The sequence below is a fragment of the Stenella coeruleoalba genome, assembly GCF_951394435.1.
Source record: "Stenella coeruleoalba genome assembly, chromosome: 16".
Lineage (NCBI taxonomy): Eukaryota > Metazoa > Chordata > Mammalia > Artiodactyla > Delphinidae > Stenella > Stenella coeruleoalba.
Window position 1 is genome coordinate 9,355,800 of NC_137162.1, and position 17,336 is coordinate 9,373,135.

The window sequence follows — 17,336 nt, forward strand, 5'->3', positions numbered from 1 at the left end:
GATGCCTTGATTCTGTTGGGGGGAAAAAAAAGAGAAAATCGAATGACCATAATTCTCTCTATAAACATATGCACTGTAATGAGGGAACCCCCCGTATGGTGGGCATTTTGCAAAGCTCCTTTCAGACAAAGCTGTCAATCACAAATCTGATGTAGGTCTCCCAGCAAGGCAAAAAGTTAGATACCACCAGCCCGATGTGCACACCTATGGCATCTGACTCAGAAATGAGCTCCTGGAGACTCAGGGGCTGGGAGCCCCCATTCTGCGGGCACACGGGTGGCAGAGGCAGCCTGAGCCTCTTGTTCTGACCCCAAACCCGTGCCACCTGCTGACACCCCTGAACAAGTCTCTCTGCAGAGAGACAGCAGAGGGGCTCCAGGCCAGTCTGTAGCCAAGAACCCCCGCACCCCTTCCTTTCCCTCCTCTCCGCCTTGGCCCGTGGGTCGAGCACAGGGCTGCACCCAGCAGCTCTGCCAGCCCCGCTGCCACCTGGCCCCATGCAGGAACTCACAGGGAGCTTCCAGAAACCTTCATAGAAATTTGACGGAGAAATCTTATGCCTCTTGCATCTAAAAATTTTAAATCGGGGCTGATATTTTCTGTCTTTTTAAACTATATTTTGGTAGTAATTCATTTTTAGCATATTTTACAAAAGTACTGATCCATGATGAGTAGGAAATAAAAGGAAAAGAACCCTGACCCTTCACCACAGCTGGTCTCCCTCCCTCACCGTTCACACACGGGGGTTCGCAAGGAGGCTGAGGTTTAAAAGGAAACCACAGGCCTGCAAAACTGCCCCTTGCTAACCAAAGGGCCTGTGCTCCCAACACACACACACACACACACGCCCACACCTACACTTACACACTCATGAATATATGCTCACAAACACACTCACTCTCACACTCATGATCGTACACACATATACATATACTCACATGTACACACACATAAACACATCCACACACATACGCATGCACACACGCTCTTACATACAGACTCTGACTCTCACCAAAACACTTTTGTATACACACACGCTCTTACACTCACACACATACATACATTCACACAGCTACACTCGTATACACAGATACATACACTCCTACACACAAACACACCCCTCTGTGCCAGGGGTACAGCCGTTCTCCAGGTGCCAGGCTGTGAAAGCTGTGACACTCTCAAGTCTTCTGTGGCTCTCAGAGCTGCGTGTCCACAGGCATCCCCAGTGGCACCACAGCATCTGTACAGATTGGGCTGTGTGTCCCCACCAGGGACCTCAGTTCTCCAGCTCAATACCCCTGGGCACAGGGCCATCTCGGGTACCAGCCTGCCTCTCCCAAGCTTTCCTTCTTGGAAGTGAAAGACCATCGATGAACAAAGGGCCCCTGTCTGTCACGGCTACTGGGCTCTGAGCTGCTTTATTTCAGGGCTGGAATCTGCTCTCTTTTTGCATAGCTTGATTTTTGTAAGGTGCAGAAAAAGATCTGCAACTACTGAGCAAGATTAACTAACTCAACAAATTTATGGTAGCATAATATTTATTATTTTTGCTTTCAGAACCCTTTCATATGGTACCATCGGAAAAGCCTTCCTGGGGCTTCTCTGGCGGTGCAGCGGTTAAGAATCCACCTGCCAGTGCAGGGGACATGGGTTCGAGCCCTGGTCCAGGAAGATCCCACATGCCGTGGAGCAACTAAGCCCATGTGCCACAACTACTGAGCCTGTGCTCTAGAGCCTGCGAGCCACAACTACTGAGCCCGCATGCCACAACTACTGAAGCCTGTGCACCTACAGCCCGTGCTCCACAACAAGAGAAGCCACCGCAATGAGAAACCTGCACACCACAACGAAGAGTAGCCCAGCTCGCCGCGACTAGAGAAAGCCTGTGCACAACAACGAAGACCCACTGCAGCCAAAAATAAATAAATTCAATAAATAAGCTTAAGAAAAGCCTTCCTGGGACTTCCCTGGTGGCGCAGTGGTTAAGAATCCGCCGCCAATGCAGGGGACACAGGTTCGAGCCCTGGTCCAGGAAGATCCCACATGCCGCGGAGCAACTAAGCCCGTGCGCCACAACTACAGAGCCCGTGTGCCTAGAGCCTGCGCTCCACAACAACAGGAGCCACCGCAATGAGAAGCCTGCGCACCTCAGCAAAGGGTAGCCCCCGCTCGCCACAACTAGAGAAAGCCCACGTGCGGCGACAAAGACCCAACACAGCCAAAAATAAGTAAATAAATGTATTTAAAAAAAAAGAAAAGAAAAGCCTTCCTTATGGTACCCTTCCTGTGGAAGAGGAAAATCAGATATTGCTCCCATGTTATATTTAGAGAAACTGAGGCTCAGAGACTATAAACGACTTCTCTAGAGACACTAAATTTTCTTCCTGGAGTGTATAAATAACAGAAAAGTCTGAGCAAACCTACAACGTCTCCACATCACACACCTGCTGCCCTCCCAGGACCCCAGGTAGCTGTGGTTATTTAACTGGCGTGTCTCCCTGCATTCTCCAACAGGAGATATAAACAAGGGGATAGGAACATTCCTTCCCAACACAGAACCCATGAGCATCACCCAGAGACAACTGTAAACAAATGCATCTGGGCTTCCTCGGACTAGCTCCCTGGGAAAGGCCAAAAGGAGGCTTAACTCCAACAAGGCCAGCAACCCCCAGGGAAGTGTGGAGATTCTGAGACCCTCAAAAGAAGGACGATTACTAGAGTCTTGCCACTAAAAATCATTCACTCGCTTCCTCTTCCTACTTCCCACATAAGCCCGGGAGAATCTGCCCACATCAGGGATGAAAGTGAGAATGGGTTTTTCCAGCTAAAACAAGAAGCAGTTGCTTCCTCACACACACTAGAGAAAGTGGCTCCAGGGTCTGTCCACCTGGGATGGCAATGTGGGAGAGCAGCAAGGATGCTGGCCTGGACACCAGAAGGCCCAGGTTCCATCTGCAGTCTACCGGGTGGTCCCCATTTCCCCGTCTGTAAAATGGGGCCAACTACCTCTAGAATGAGCTGTGAAGTCTATTCCACCTTCAACATTCTATGAACTAATCCCTGTCTCTCCCCCTTACTCCAACATGCTACAGCAAAATAAGGAGACTGTGGAATCTGAGATTGGGCACAGGACTCCCCTAATTCTGCAGATGTGTAAACAGAGAGGAGGAACAGTGGGTGCACAGACCACACTGAAAAGCCACAGTGACAAGCCTTAATTGTGCCGCTGAGATGAAAAAGCAATGGGTGGACTTCCCTGGTGGCACAGTGGTTGAGAGTCCGCCTGCCGATGCAGGGGACACGGGTTCGTGCCCTGGTCCGGGAAGATCCCACATGCCGCGGAGCTGCTGGGCCCGTGAGCCATGGCCGCCGAGCCTGCACGTCCGGAGCCTGTGCTCCGCAACGGGAGAGGCCACAACAGTGAGGCCCGCGTACCGAAAAAGAAAAAAAAAGCAACGGGTGACCTCTATTATCATTGGTGGATCTGTGTTAATGGGAGAAATAAATAGAGCAGAAACAACTGAACTGAAGGAACTATCAACTAATAGTCCAAAGATGGGCAAAACGTCAAACCAAGGAAGTGTTTGTCTTGTCCAAATGCAATTTCAGAATGAGGAATAAGAGTGTTGCTAAGAGCAGCTTGGCTCAATGCTAGGGTCCTGCTCCATGTAAAAGGTTGTCCACCGAGCTAAAGGAAGCTGCCGCTGCCTCGTGGTCTTTAGAAACCCTGGCTGGCCCCACCTGCTGTGATTTCAACTGCAGGTCAACTATCTTCCTTCCAGAGGGGTCAACTAGGGTGGAGAATTCCAGAGATGGACCTGGGCTGGCTCTGCCACAACTCACTCTCCAAGTGATGCAGACAGATGGAGGGCTGGGGCATCCAGGCCACTCAGCATGGGGAGGATAGGTAAGAGCACAGGCTCTGGTCTCAGAAAGATCAGAGTGTGACACTTGGTATGGGACTTATTGGCTATGTGACCTTAGTATGTCACCTTACTCCTCCATGTCTTCTCCCCTTGTCCATAAAATGTGATGATAATAATATCTACCTCCATGTGTTTTCTTTTTTTGTTTTTTGTTGTTGTTGTTGTTGTTGTTTTGCGGTATGCAGGCCTCTCACTGCTGTGGCCTCTCCTGTTGCGGAGCACAGGCTCCGGACGTGCAGGCTCAGCGGCCATGGCTCACGGGCCCAGCCGCTCCACGGCATGTGGGATCTTCCCGGGCCGGGGCACGAACCCGTGTCCCCTGCATCAGCAGACGGACTCTCAACCACTGCGCCACCAGGGAAGCCCTACCTCCATGTGTTTTTGATGCTGATTTTATGAGCTCCTGTATATGATGAAGTGCTTGGCCAAGTTACGGCATAGTTTAAAAATAAAAAAACAAGAGAACTGGTGGAGGTGCTGCTCAGTAGGCAGCTCTGGACAGGTGTGAGCACCACGTACCTCAGTGGCACAGCAGAGGAGTAAAGGGAGAGGTGAAAAGTGTCCAGAGAACCACTCTCCTCACCTTGGCAAATTTGTGTACGTCTTAGAGGCTCCTCCTAACAGGGCCATCGTGGCCACAAGTGCAGAGGCAGAGGTCAAGGGGAAGGTGTGCGGTTTTTCTGGCTTTGACATGTACTCTGTTCCCCAGCTTAACAGGGCAACCTGCAGCCACTGGGAGACAGGGACTGTGTCAGCAGGGTAGTCTAGCCTGAACTGAAGCCCAGCTGCACTCCCTCAGATTCCCATGGAGTAACCAACCTCACCAGAAGAAGACCAATATAACTCCCTCTATGAAGTGAGGGCCGTGTTTAATCATGCCAGAACCGAGGCAGCAGAAGGTAATGAGGATGGGACGTCTCAAGCCGGGTTGCGACCTGGCCCTTCTAGCTACTCCATTATCATACAGAAAGCTGGAACTGGCTGGCATTCGGTAACAGCTGCCAATTACGGAAAGCTGGGAATTCAGAAACATGAAAGTAAGGTATTTCCTACATTCCCGATGAATGAAAAAAAGAGAAAAGACAAAAATGGCAAACAGGGAGTCAAAGAGGGAGCATCAATACAGATCCTACAGACAATAAAAGCATGATAGGGAAGTATCATGAACAAATTTATGCACATAAATTCTACAGCTTAGAAAAAGTGGACAGATTTCTTTTAAGACATAATTTATCAAAACTCACTGAAGAAGATATTGGTAACCCAAATAATCCTACAGCTATTAAAGAAGCTGTATTTGTAGTTAACAACCTTCCCAGAAAGAAAATGTCAGACCCATACAGCTTCACTGGCGAATTCTACCAAACACGTAAGAAAGAAACAATATTAACACTTCACAAACTTTCCTCAAAAAAGAAGGTAGGGCTTCCCTGGTGGCGCAGTGGTTGAGAGTCTGCCTGCCGATGCAGCGGACGCGGGTTCGTGCCCCGGTCCGGGAAGATCCCACATGCCGCGGAGCTGCTAGGCCCTTGAGCCATGGCCGCTGAGCCTGCGCTTCCGGAGCCTGTGCTCCGCAACGGGAGAGCCCACAACAGTGAGAGGCCTGTGTACCGCAAAAAAAAAAAGAAGGTAAACACTGCGCAACTTATTTTATGAACTCAGCATTACCTTAATATAAAAGCCAGACAAAGATATTATAAGAAAATTATAGACTGGAATTCACTGGTGGTCCAGTGGTTAAGACTTCATGCTTCCAATGCAGGGAACGCAGGTTCAACCCCTGGTCGGGGAACTAAGATCCCACATGCCATGTGGCCAAAAGAATTGTCTTTTCTAATTTTAAAAAAAAGAGGATTTAGTTCAAGATGGCGGAGTAGAAGGATGTACTCTCACTCCCTCTTACCAGAGCACCGGAATCACAACTAACTGCTGAACAATCATCGACAGGAAGACACTGGAACTCACCAAAAAAGACACCCCACATCCAAAGACAAAGGAGAAGCCACAGTGAGACGGTAGGAGGGGCACAATCACAATAAAATCAAATGCCATAACTGCTGGGTGGGTGACTCACAAACTGGATAACACTTACACCACAGAAGTCCACCCATTGGAGTGAAGGTTCTGAGCCCCATGTCAGGCTTCCCAAACTGGGGGTCTGGCAACAGGAGGAGGAATTCCCAGAGAATCAGACTTTGAAGGCTAGCGGGAGTTGATTGCAGGACTTCAACAGGACTGGGGGAAACAGAGACTCCACTCATGGAGGGTACACACAAAGTAGTGTGTGCATCGGGACCCAGGGGAAGAAGCAGTGACCCCATAGGAGACTGAACCAGACCTACCTGCTAGTGTTGGAGGGCCTCCTGCAGAGGCGGGGGTTGGCTGTGGCTCACCACGAGGACAAGGACACTAGCAGCAGAAGTTCTGGGAAGTACTCCTTGGCGTGAGCCCTCTCAGAGTCCACCATTAGCCCCACCAAAGACCAGGTAGGCTCCAGTGCTGGGTCGCCTCAGGCCAAACAACCAACAGGGAGGGAACCCAGCCCCACCAGCCAGCAGACAAGCAGATTAAAGTTTTACTGAGCTCTGCCCACCAGAGCAACAGCCAGCTCTACCCACCACCAGTCCCTCCCATCAGGAAACTTGCACAAGCCTCTTAGATAGCCTCATCCACCAGAGGGCAGAGAGCAGAAGCAAGAAGAACTACAACCCTGCAGCCTGTGGAACAAAAACCACATTCACAGAAAGACAAACAAGATGAAAAGGCAGAGGGCTATGTACCAGATGAAGGAACAAGACAAAAGCCCAGAAAAACAACTAAATGAACTGGAGATAGACAATCTTCCAGAAAAAAAATTCAGAATAATGATAGTGAAGATGATCCAGGACCTCGGAAAAAGAATGGAGGCAAAGATCGAGAAGATGTAAGAAATGTTTAACAAAGACCTAGAAGATTTAAAGAACAAACAAACAGAGATGAACAATACAATAGCTGAAATGAAAAATACACTAGAAGGAATCAATAGCAGAATAACCAAGGCAGAAGAATGGATAAGTGACCTGGAAGACAGAATGGTGGAATTCACTGCTGCAGAACAGAATAAAGAAAAAAGAATGAAAAGAAATGAAGACAGCCTAAGAGACCTCTGGGACAACATTAAACAAAAACATTTGCATTATAGGGGTCCCAGAAGGAGAAGAAAGAGAGAAAGGATCCAAGAAAATATTTGAAGAGATTATAGTCGAAAACTTCCCTAACATGGGAAAGGAAATAGCCACCCAAGTCCAGGAAGCGCAGAGAGTCCCATACAAGATAAACCCAAGGAGAAACATGCCAAGACACATAGTAATCAAATTGGCAAAACTTAAACAAAGAAAAATTATTGAAAGTGGCAAGGGAAAAACAACAAATAACATACAAGGGAACTCCCATAAGGTTAACAGCTGATTTCTCAGCAGAAACTCTACAAGCCAGAAGGGAGTGGCATGACATGTTTAAAGTGATGAAAGGGAAGAACCTACAACCAAGATTACTCCACCCAGCAAGGATCTCATTCAGATTCGATGGAGAAATCAAAAGCTTTACGGACAAGCAAAAGCTAAGAGAATTCAGCACCACCAAACCAGCTCTACAGCAAATGCTAAAGGAACTTCTCTAAGTGGGAAACACAAGAGAAGAAAAGGACCTACAAAAACAAACCCAAAACAATTAAGAAAATGGTAATAGGAACATACATATCGATAATTACCTTAAAAGTGAATGGATTAAATGCTCCAACTAAAAGACACAGGCTAGCTGAATGGATACAGAAACAAGACCCATATATATGCTGTCTACAAGAGACCCACTTCAGACCTAGGGACACATACAGACTGAAAGTGAGGGGATGGAAAAAGATATTCCATGCAAATGTAAATCAAAAGAAAGCTGGAGTAGCAAAACTCATATCAGATAAAATAGACTTTAAAATAAAGAATGTTACAAGAGACAAGGAAGAACACTACATAATGATCAAGGGATCAATCCAAGAAGAAGATATGACAATTATAAATATATATGCACCCAGCATAGGAGCACCTCAATACATACGGCAACTGCTAACAGCTATAAAAGAGGAAATCGACAGTTAACACAATAATAGTGGGGGACTTTAACACCTCACTTACACCAATGGACAGATCATCCAAACAGAAAATTAATAAGGAACCACAAGCTTTAAATGACACAATAGACCAGATAGATTTAATTGATATTTATAGGACATTCCATCCAAAAACAGCAGATTACACTTTCTTCTTAAGTGTGCACGGAACATTCTCCAGGATAGATCACATCTTGGGTCACAAATCAAGCCTCAGTAAATTTAAGAAAACTGAAATCATATCAAGCATGTTTTCTGACCACAACACTATGAGATTAGAAATCAATTACAGGGAAAAAACGTAAAAAACACGAACACATGGAGGCTAAACAATATGCTACTAAATAACCAAGAGATCACTGAGGAAATCAAAGAGGAAATCAAAAACTACCTAGAGACAAATGACAATGAAAACACGATGATCCAAAACCTATGGGATGCAGTAAAAGCAGTTATAAGAGGGAACTTTATAGCAATACAATCCTACCTCAAGAAACAACAAACATCTCAAATAAACAATCTAACCTTACACCTAAAGGAGCTAGAGAAAGAACAAACAAAACCCAAAGTTAGTAGAAGGAAAGAAATCATAAAGATCAGAGCAGAAATAAATGAAATAGAAACAAAGAAAACAATAGCAAAGATCAATAAAAGTAAAAGATGGTTCTTTGAGAAGATAAACAAAACTGATAAACCATTAGCCAGACTCATCAAGAAAAAGAGGGAGAGCACTCAAATCAATAAAATGAGAAATGAAAAGAGAAAAGTTACAACACACACCTGAGAAATACATAGCATCCTAAGAGACTACTACAAGCAACTCTATGCTGATAAAATGGAAACCTGGAAGAAATGGCCAAATTCTTAGAAAAGTATAACCTTCCAAGACTGAACCAGGAAGAAATAGAAAATATGAACAGACCAATCACAAGTAATGAAATTGAAACTGTGATTTAAAATCTTCCAACAAACTGAAGTCCAGCACCGGATGGCTTCACAGGTGAATTCTATCAAACATTTAGAGAATAGCTAACACCCATCCTTCTCACACTCTTCCAAAAAATTGCAGAAGGAGGGACACTCCCGAACTCATTTTATGAGGCCACCGTCACCCTGATACCAAAACCAGACAGAGAAAATTAAAAAAACAAAAATTAAAGACCAATATCACTGATGAATATAGATGCAAAAATCCTCAACAAAATACTAGCAAACAGAATCCAACAACACATTAAAAGGATCACACACCATGATTAAGTGGGATTTATCCCAGGGATGCAAGGATTCTTCAATATATGCAAATCAATCAATGTGATGCACCATATTAACAAACTGAAGAAGAAAAACCATATGACTGTCTCAATAGATGCAGAAAAAGCTTTTGACAAAATTCAACACTAATTTATGATAAAAACTCTCCAGAAAGTGGGCATAGAGGGAACCTACCTCAACATAATAAAGGCCATATATGACAAATCCACAGCAAACATCATTCTCAATGGTGAAAAACTGAAAGCATTTCCTCTAAGATCAGGAACAAGACAAGGATGGCCACTCTCGCCACTATTATTCAACATAGTTTTGGAAGTCCTAGCCACGGCAATCAGAGAAGAAAAAGAAGTAAAAGGAATACAAATTGGAAAAGAAGAAGTAAAAGTGTCGCTGTTTGCAGATGACATGATACTATACATAGAGAATCCTAAAGATGCCACCAGAAAACTACTAGAGCTAATCAATGAATTTGGGAAAGTTGCAGGATACAAAATTAATGCATAGAAATCTCTTACATTCTTATACACAAATGATGAAAAATCTGAAAGAGAAATTAAGGAAACACTTCCATTTACCACTGCAACAAAAAGAAGAAAATACCTAGGAATAAACCTACCTAGGGAGACAAAAGGCCTGTATCCAGAAAACTATAAGACACTGATGAAAGAAATTAAAGATGATACAAACAGATGGAGAGGTACACCATGTTCTTGATTTGGAAGAATCAATATTGTGAAAATGACTATACTACCCAAAGTAATCTACAGATTCAATGCAATCCGTGTCAAATTACCAATGGCATTTTTTACAGAACTAGAACAAAAAATCTTAAAATTTGTATGGAGACACAAAAGGCCCTGAATAGCCAAAGCAGTCTTGAGGGAAAAAAACAGCTGGAGGAATCAGACTCCCTGACTTCAGACTATACTACAAAGCTACAGTAATCAAGACAGTATGGTACTGGCACAAAAACAGAAATATAGATCAATGGAACAGGATAGAAAGCCCAGAGATAAACCCACGCACCTATGGTCAACTAATCTATGACAAAGGAGGCAAGGATATACATTGGAGAAAAGACAGTCTCTTCAATAAATGGTGCTGGGAAAACTGGACAGCTACATGTAAAAGAATGAAATTAGAACACTCCCTAGCACCATACACAAAAATAAACTCAAAATGGATTAGAGACCTAAATGTAAGACCAGACACTATAAAACGCTTAGAGGAAAACACAGAACACTCTTTGACATACATCACAGCAAGATGTTTTTTGACCCACCTCCTAGAGTAATGGAAATAAAAACAAAAATAAACAAATGGGACCTAATGAAACTTAAAAGCTTTTGCACAGCAAAGGAAACTACAAACAGGACGAAAAGACAACCCTCAGAATGGGAGAAAGTATTTGCAAACAAATCAATCAACAAAGGATTAATCTCCAAAATATATAAACAGCTCATGCAGCTCAATATTAAAAAAAGAAACAACCCAATCCAAAAATGGGCAGAAGACCTAAATAGACATTTCTCCAAAGAAGACATACAGATGGCCAAGAGGCACATGAAAAGCTGCTCAACATCACTAATTATTAGAGAAATGCAAATCAAAAGTACAATGAGGTATCACCTCACACCAGTTAGAATGGGCATCATCAGAAAATCCACAAACAACAAATGCTGGAGAGGGTGTGGAGAAAAGGGAACCCTCTTGCACTGTTGGTGGGAATGTAAATTGATACAGCCACTATGGAGAACAATATGGAGGTTCCTTAAAAAACTAAAAATAGAATTACCACATGACCCAGCAATCCCACTATATACCCAGAGAAAATCATAATTCAAAAAGACACATGCACCCCAAAGTTCATTGCAGCACTATTTGCAATAGCCAGGTCATGGAAGCAACCTAAATGCCCATCGACAGGCGAATGGATAAAGAAGTTGTGGTACATATATACAATGGAATATTACTCAGCCATAAAAAGGAACGAAATTGGGTCATTTGTAGAGACGTGGATGGATCTAGAGACTGTCATACAGAGTGAAGTAAGTCAGAAAGAGAAAAACAAATATCATATATTAATGCATATATGTGGGAGCTAGAAAAATGGTACAGATGAACTGGTTTGCAGGGCAGAAATAGAGACACAGATGTAGACAATAAACGTATGGACGCCAAGGGGGGAAAGTGGCAGAGGGGAGGGGGTGGTGTGGGATGAATTGGGAGATTGGGATTGACATGTATACACTGATGTGTATAAAACCGATGACTAATAAGAACCTACAGTATAAAAAAATAAATAAAATAAAATTCAAATAAATAAATAAATAAAAGAAAATTATAGACTAATATCCAGCATGAACACAGACTAAATGTGCTTAAATTTTTTAACAAATAGAATTCAGCAATATAAGAAAAAGGATACTATATCATGACCAGGTGGGGTTTATCCCAGGAAAGGATAAATAAGGTTGGTGTAACATCTGAAAACTAAATAGCGTAATTCACCAAATTAACATACTAAAAAAGAAAACCCAAGCGATCATCTCAATAGACGCAAAAGAAGATCTGACAAGATTGAACGTCCATTCATTATAAAAAATACTCAGCACACTAGAAATAGAAGAGAATTTCCTCAGTTTGATAAAAGGAATCAACAAAAAACCTAAAACTAACATCATACTTAACCGTGAAAGATTACATGCTTTCCCTCTAAAAATGAGAACAAGGCAAGGACATCTATTCTTACCACTTCTATTCAATATTTTATTGAAGTCCTAGACAGAATAATTAATTAGAAAAAGAAATTTAAAGGCATAGAGATTGGAAAGGAGACATAAAGCTGTCTTTATTTGCAGATGACGTAAGGGTCCACACAGAAAAAGAATCTATAAATATATTACGTAGAATAAGTGAGTTTATCAACATCACATGGTAACAGGTCAATATGCACAATCAATTGTATTTCTATGTATTAGCAGTAAACAATTGGAAACTGAAATTTTTAAAAATACCAATTATAACACACCATCAAAAATATTAAATACTTAGGAAAATGTTGAATAAAATATGTGCAAGACCTGTTCACTGGAAGCTACAAAACTGCTGAAATAAATTAAAGAAAACCTAAATAAATGGAGAGAGACGTCATACATGTGGGTCAGAAGACTCCCTATTATTAAGCTATCAATTTTCCCAAAATTGATCTACAGATTCAACATACTCCCAGTGAAAACCCCAGCAGGAGTTTTTGTAGAAATTGATAAGCTATTTCTAAAATTTATGTGGAAAGCAAAGAACCTAGGATATCAAAATAATTCTCAAAAAGAGAAAATTGAATGACGTACTACGTGATTTTAAACAGAAAAATTGTGAATAACTAGGATTAGTAGAATGATGTCACAACATTTTACAAAGACAGATCTTTCCACTTCCCTAATAAATATTTATCATTCATAATTTTAAACACAACAAATGACCCATTAAGAGTAGCCATTTACTATAATTTTATGAGTTTTACAATTGCCAGATTCCCATCCAAAGACAATAATGATTCATCTTTCCCCTTTATAAACTACTAGTCATGCGCAAAACTCCACAAATGCTGCTTCCTTGGAACCATCATCTCTGGAGTTTTACAGATGATACTTCCTAACTACTTTCAACAACTTACTTACATGAGGAAAGAGAGACACAGTGTTGAAAAGTTTCAGTGATTATTATCAGAATCAGAATTAACAGACACTTCCATTATTAAGTGTTTACTGAAAAAAAGCCAGACAGTAAGTTAAGTACTGGACATACATGATCACACTGAAGAAAATTTGTTGCAGTGAAAATGAAAATCACAAGGGGACTACGAATCAAAGGACAGACTTTTACCTGTGTTTCTCTCAAAAGATTTAGCACACAATTGCACATGTGCTTTAAATACATCAAAATGTGTGTTTCATTCATCTTTAAGGCAAAAGTATCAGGTAAAGATGAGAGGTGAAGCAAGAAGAAAGAAGTCTTGCCGGTCCTAATGCATTTGTTCTCACTCTGCCCTGAACCACCCCTGAGTGCCATAGCAAACTCACAGGATATTTCACGTCTTCTGGGGAAACACAGCGATACTTGATATCTGTTGGACACCTTGAGAACGAGCTCTAGGCCATTCACGGTTTCAAAATCAGATTGCACTACATTCTTTTGATGATTCCATATTTTGCGAATTTGGATTTCTGGTGGTCTCTGTGATTAAAAGAAAGTACTGTACAAAAATCAATGTTGAACTGGAAATGGGTTGGCAGTGTCCAATCTGATTCCAAGATTTGAGAGGCTGTGTGGCTCCCAACAGGTGTGCAAAGATCATTTGTATTAATTTTGTAAGTAATTGTGGTTATTGAATAATGAAATTAAAATATCATTTTTCTTTTCTTTTTTCTTTTTTTGTCAAATGACTAATAGGTTACAAGGACACAAAAACTTATTAAGGTGTTGGGACCTAATTATAATACTTGATAAATGGAACTGTCAGATCCTTCTTTTGGCCTAGGTGCCATGAAAAATTACTGAGACATCAAGGGTGCCCACAAACCATGAAGCTTTGGGAACCTTGGCCAGGTCTCCTGGGCTCTCTCCAGTGGATAATCCTGAATCCCAGCACAGCTACAATAATCCAAAGCATAAGTGGATTTAGAGTGAAGGTAAACAAGGCTTTGTCCTAGAGCCGGCCCGCATTTGCCCTGCGAGGGCTCTAGCAAAGCATTCAGCTTTCCAAAGCAAACGCTTTTGGAAAATCTGTAGAAATGAAATATTTAAACTGCAGCTGGTTGAAACCATTGTCTCCTTCCCTCCGTCACACATCTCCTGTCCTGTCGGAGTGCTGTGGGCATTTGGGGATGTGGCTAAGAGGAAAGTAAAACTAGAGGGATCATTTTGCTTTGCGTTTAATTTATGTGCTTTGAAGTCACTTCTGGCTCTAGTTATCTATCCTGGGACAGAAATAGTTTCCAGGGGCATTGCTACTGCCATGCTGCCAGTGCCCCTACTGCAGCCACAGGTTGTACAGAGTACGGTGATCTGGCCTGGAAGTATGTGGGTCGTGGAGAAATACGCCAGAGGAAAGGCTAAACTAACAATAATAGTAGTAATAATAATAATGACAATAAGAAGAAGAAATAATTCTATTCTCTTCAGAGGAAACATTACAAAATATGTCACATGAAAAGGCGATCAAAGAATCTACAGCCAAAAAATACGGGGGGGCGGCGGGGAGGAGTATTTTAAAGGTGAAAGTGGATCCGGTAGTTACTAACAACATCATGACAGTTTTCTGGGTTTTGTGGAGTTTGTAGAATTTGTCCACTTTAAAAAATTTTAATTTGTGGCGGTTTGTTTTCTGTCTAAATAAGGAATCCTTTCCATGCCTACTGCTGTATTCATAATTGTGAATTCTTTTTCTTAAGAGGGTGCCCCTTTCAGATCCCATAACACTGGACCTGCCAGGCGTAGGTGGGAGTACCAAATCTTGCCCAGGGCCCAGGCCTGGGTCCCACCCTCGTGGCTCCCTGACCCCCCAGAGCACGTGGCTGGCTCACAGTGTTAAGAGGGGGATGCCCGAGCCAGGCCAGCAGGACACCTCAGCTACACCTACAGGACACACCGCCTCTGCCAGCCAGGACTCTCAGTGACCGACAAGTCACCATGGCCAGTGTGCCATGGATACACTTGATTTTTAATTGTTTTTATATTGGAGTACAGTTGATTTACAACGTCGTGTTAGTTTCAGGTGTACAGCAAAGTGATTCAGTTATACATATCTATACATATCAACCTACATCTAAATCTATATATATCTGTTCTTTTTCAGATTCGTTTCCCTTATAGGGTATTACTGAATATTGAGTGTAGTTCCCTGGGCTATACAGTAGGTCCTTGTTGTTTATCTATTTTATACATAGTAGTGTGTATATGTTACTCCCAAACTCCTCATGTATCCCTCCCCCCAACCTTTCCCCTTTGGTAACCATAAGTTTGTTTCCACTGTAGGAGGACCAAGGCGGCCCTCCAGGGTGGCCCCCGCTCCACATCTGGCTACAGTTGGCCTAGAATTGGATCTGGACGCTCTGTCCCTCGGCCCCGTCCCTTGGTCCCTTGTCCCTTCTCCATGCGGAGCTGCCCACCCTCTCCCACCCCGGCTTAGCAGCTCAGGTTCACAAACCCAGAGTGTCCGAGGGAGACAGGAAGGCCAAGCTGGACTCCAACCTCAGAACATTCTTAGCAGGGTCAGCAAGGCTGGGTAAGGTCGCAAGGCTCCTTGTTAATGCCAGAGTGACCCCAGAGCAGACCTGGCCTCCAGTCCCGATTCTCTGCCCCTCACAGCTGTGTCGCTTCAGGCAGCGGCTCTGCCCGTCCAAGCCTCATTCTCCGCTCCTACAACGTGGAGATAATACCACTACTTCTGGGAGCTGGGAGTCCTGAATGAGAAAAGCACAAAAAGCACTAAACCCCATGCCCGTCTTGAGGCCACGAGCTGGGTTCTCACCTCCCAGTTCTCACCCCTGCACTCCCCGGTGCATCTCAACACCTCCAAAAGGCTCCTCCCACACTTCTGAAACTTCTAAGAATCCCACTTCTACATTCTAATTCGGGCAGGTCTGGCCCATTTTCGGTGTCTTCCCTGAGTAAGTGCCACTTGGGGTGCATGAACTTACTGCAGGACCCCCAAGGACATCCCCATCTCCTGTCTCATCCACAACTCCCTCCATCACGTGGCTTTGAGTCCCCAGCTCTATCTCCCAAGATTCCTTAATGCACACTCTCCACTCCTGCAAACCTGCAGGGAGGATCTTACCTCCAGTCTACAGAGATGGGGAAACAAACGGAGGATCAGAGAAGTCAAGCACGATGCTCAAAGCTTCAGAGCTGGCGAGCGGCCATCTGTCTGGCTCCCCAGCTGGACTCTTTGCTCTGCCTCTGTGGCCTCCCTTCCAGGTCCCAGCCCTTTCACCCAGCCTCCAGTCCCCCGCAGCTCTTGCAGTTGTGGGGACACACTTCCCACTTCCAGGCCCGAGAGCTCAGAGCCAGGATTCAAGATGAACAACGCAACCTCCCCTTCCAGCAAGAACAATCGCGCTCTCCAAATTCTCAACAGAGTTGGTGAGCCGGGCTAATTGGGAAAACAAAACACAGTATATTCGAGGGAAAAGAAATAAATCCTCCTTTATTCAACGGGAACAGCATGTTCTCAAAAACCGTCCCACATTTAGGACCAGCTAGATAATTTGCAGAGCCCAGTGCAAAAGGAAAACGTGGAGGGCCCTTGTTCCAAAATTATTAAGAATTCCAAGCTGGTCACAGCAGGGCATTAAGCCAGGGGTGGGCTCCTCCTGAGGGGGTGGCACACCCATGAGGCTGGCCCTGCCTACTTTCCAAACTCATCTGTTTTAAAACCCAGAGTGCACATGAAGTACTGAGAAGCACCACACGTGCTCAGGACCTGATGGAGATGCTGCCCTAATCTGGCTGAGCCCAGGAGCCCACAGGCAGTCAGTCTATAGGAGCCGAGGAAACGTCCCATACGCTAGCGGGCAGACACCCCCCTCCTGTGATCTAAGATGCCTGGTACAGCTCACACTCCGTGAGGCAACCCGTGCGACCGCGGCAAGCCCCTCGTGCCGAAGGTTCCTCTCTTTAAAATAAGGAGGCTTAATCGGGTGGCTTCCAAGGTCCCTCTCGGCTCCACAGAGAAAGGGAAGAACTCACTTGTGATTTTTCACCTAATTTCTTCAACTTTAAACGCCAGCAAAGTCAGTCATACTTTAAAGACTACTAATCGTAGCAAGTCGACAAGATGCAGGGGAAAGGACAAAACGGGAAGAAAGCAGCTCGGCCAGAATGATGGCTGGATTCATCCAGGGTCTACTTGCCAAAGGACTGTGGCAGGCTGGTCAGGGCAGCCTCCCTCCTGCTCGGCCCCAGTCCCCCTGACACTTCCGGTCCAGCCCTCT

The 17,336-nt window shown here is 44.0% G+C and overlaps 1 protein-coding gene across 1 annotated transcript in view; it reads right to left on the reverse strand.

Moving 5' to 3' along the window:
- Window positions 1-17,336, reverse strand: part of HTRA1 (HtrA serine peptidase 1) — a 57,677-nt gene that overhangs the window by 26,263 nt on the left and 14,078 nt on the right. The gene's annotated exons all lie outside the window — the stretch shown is intronic.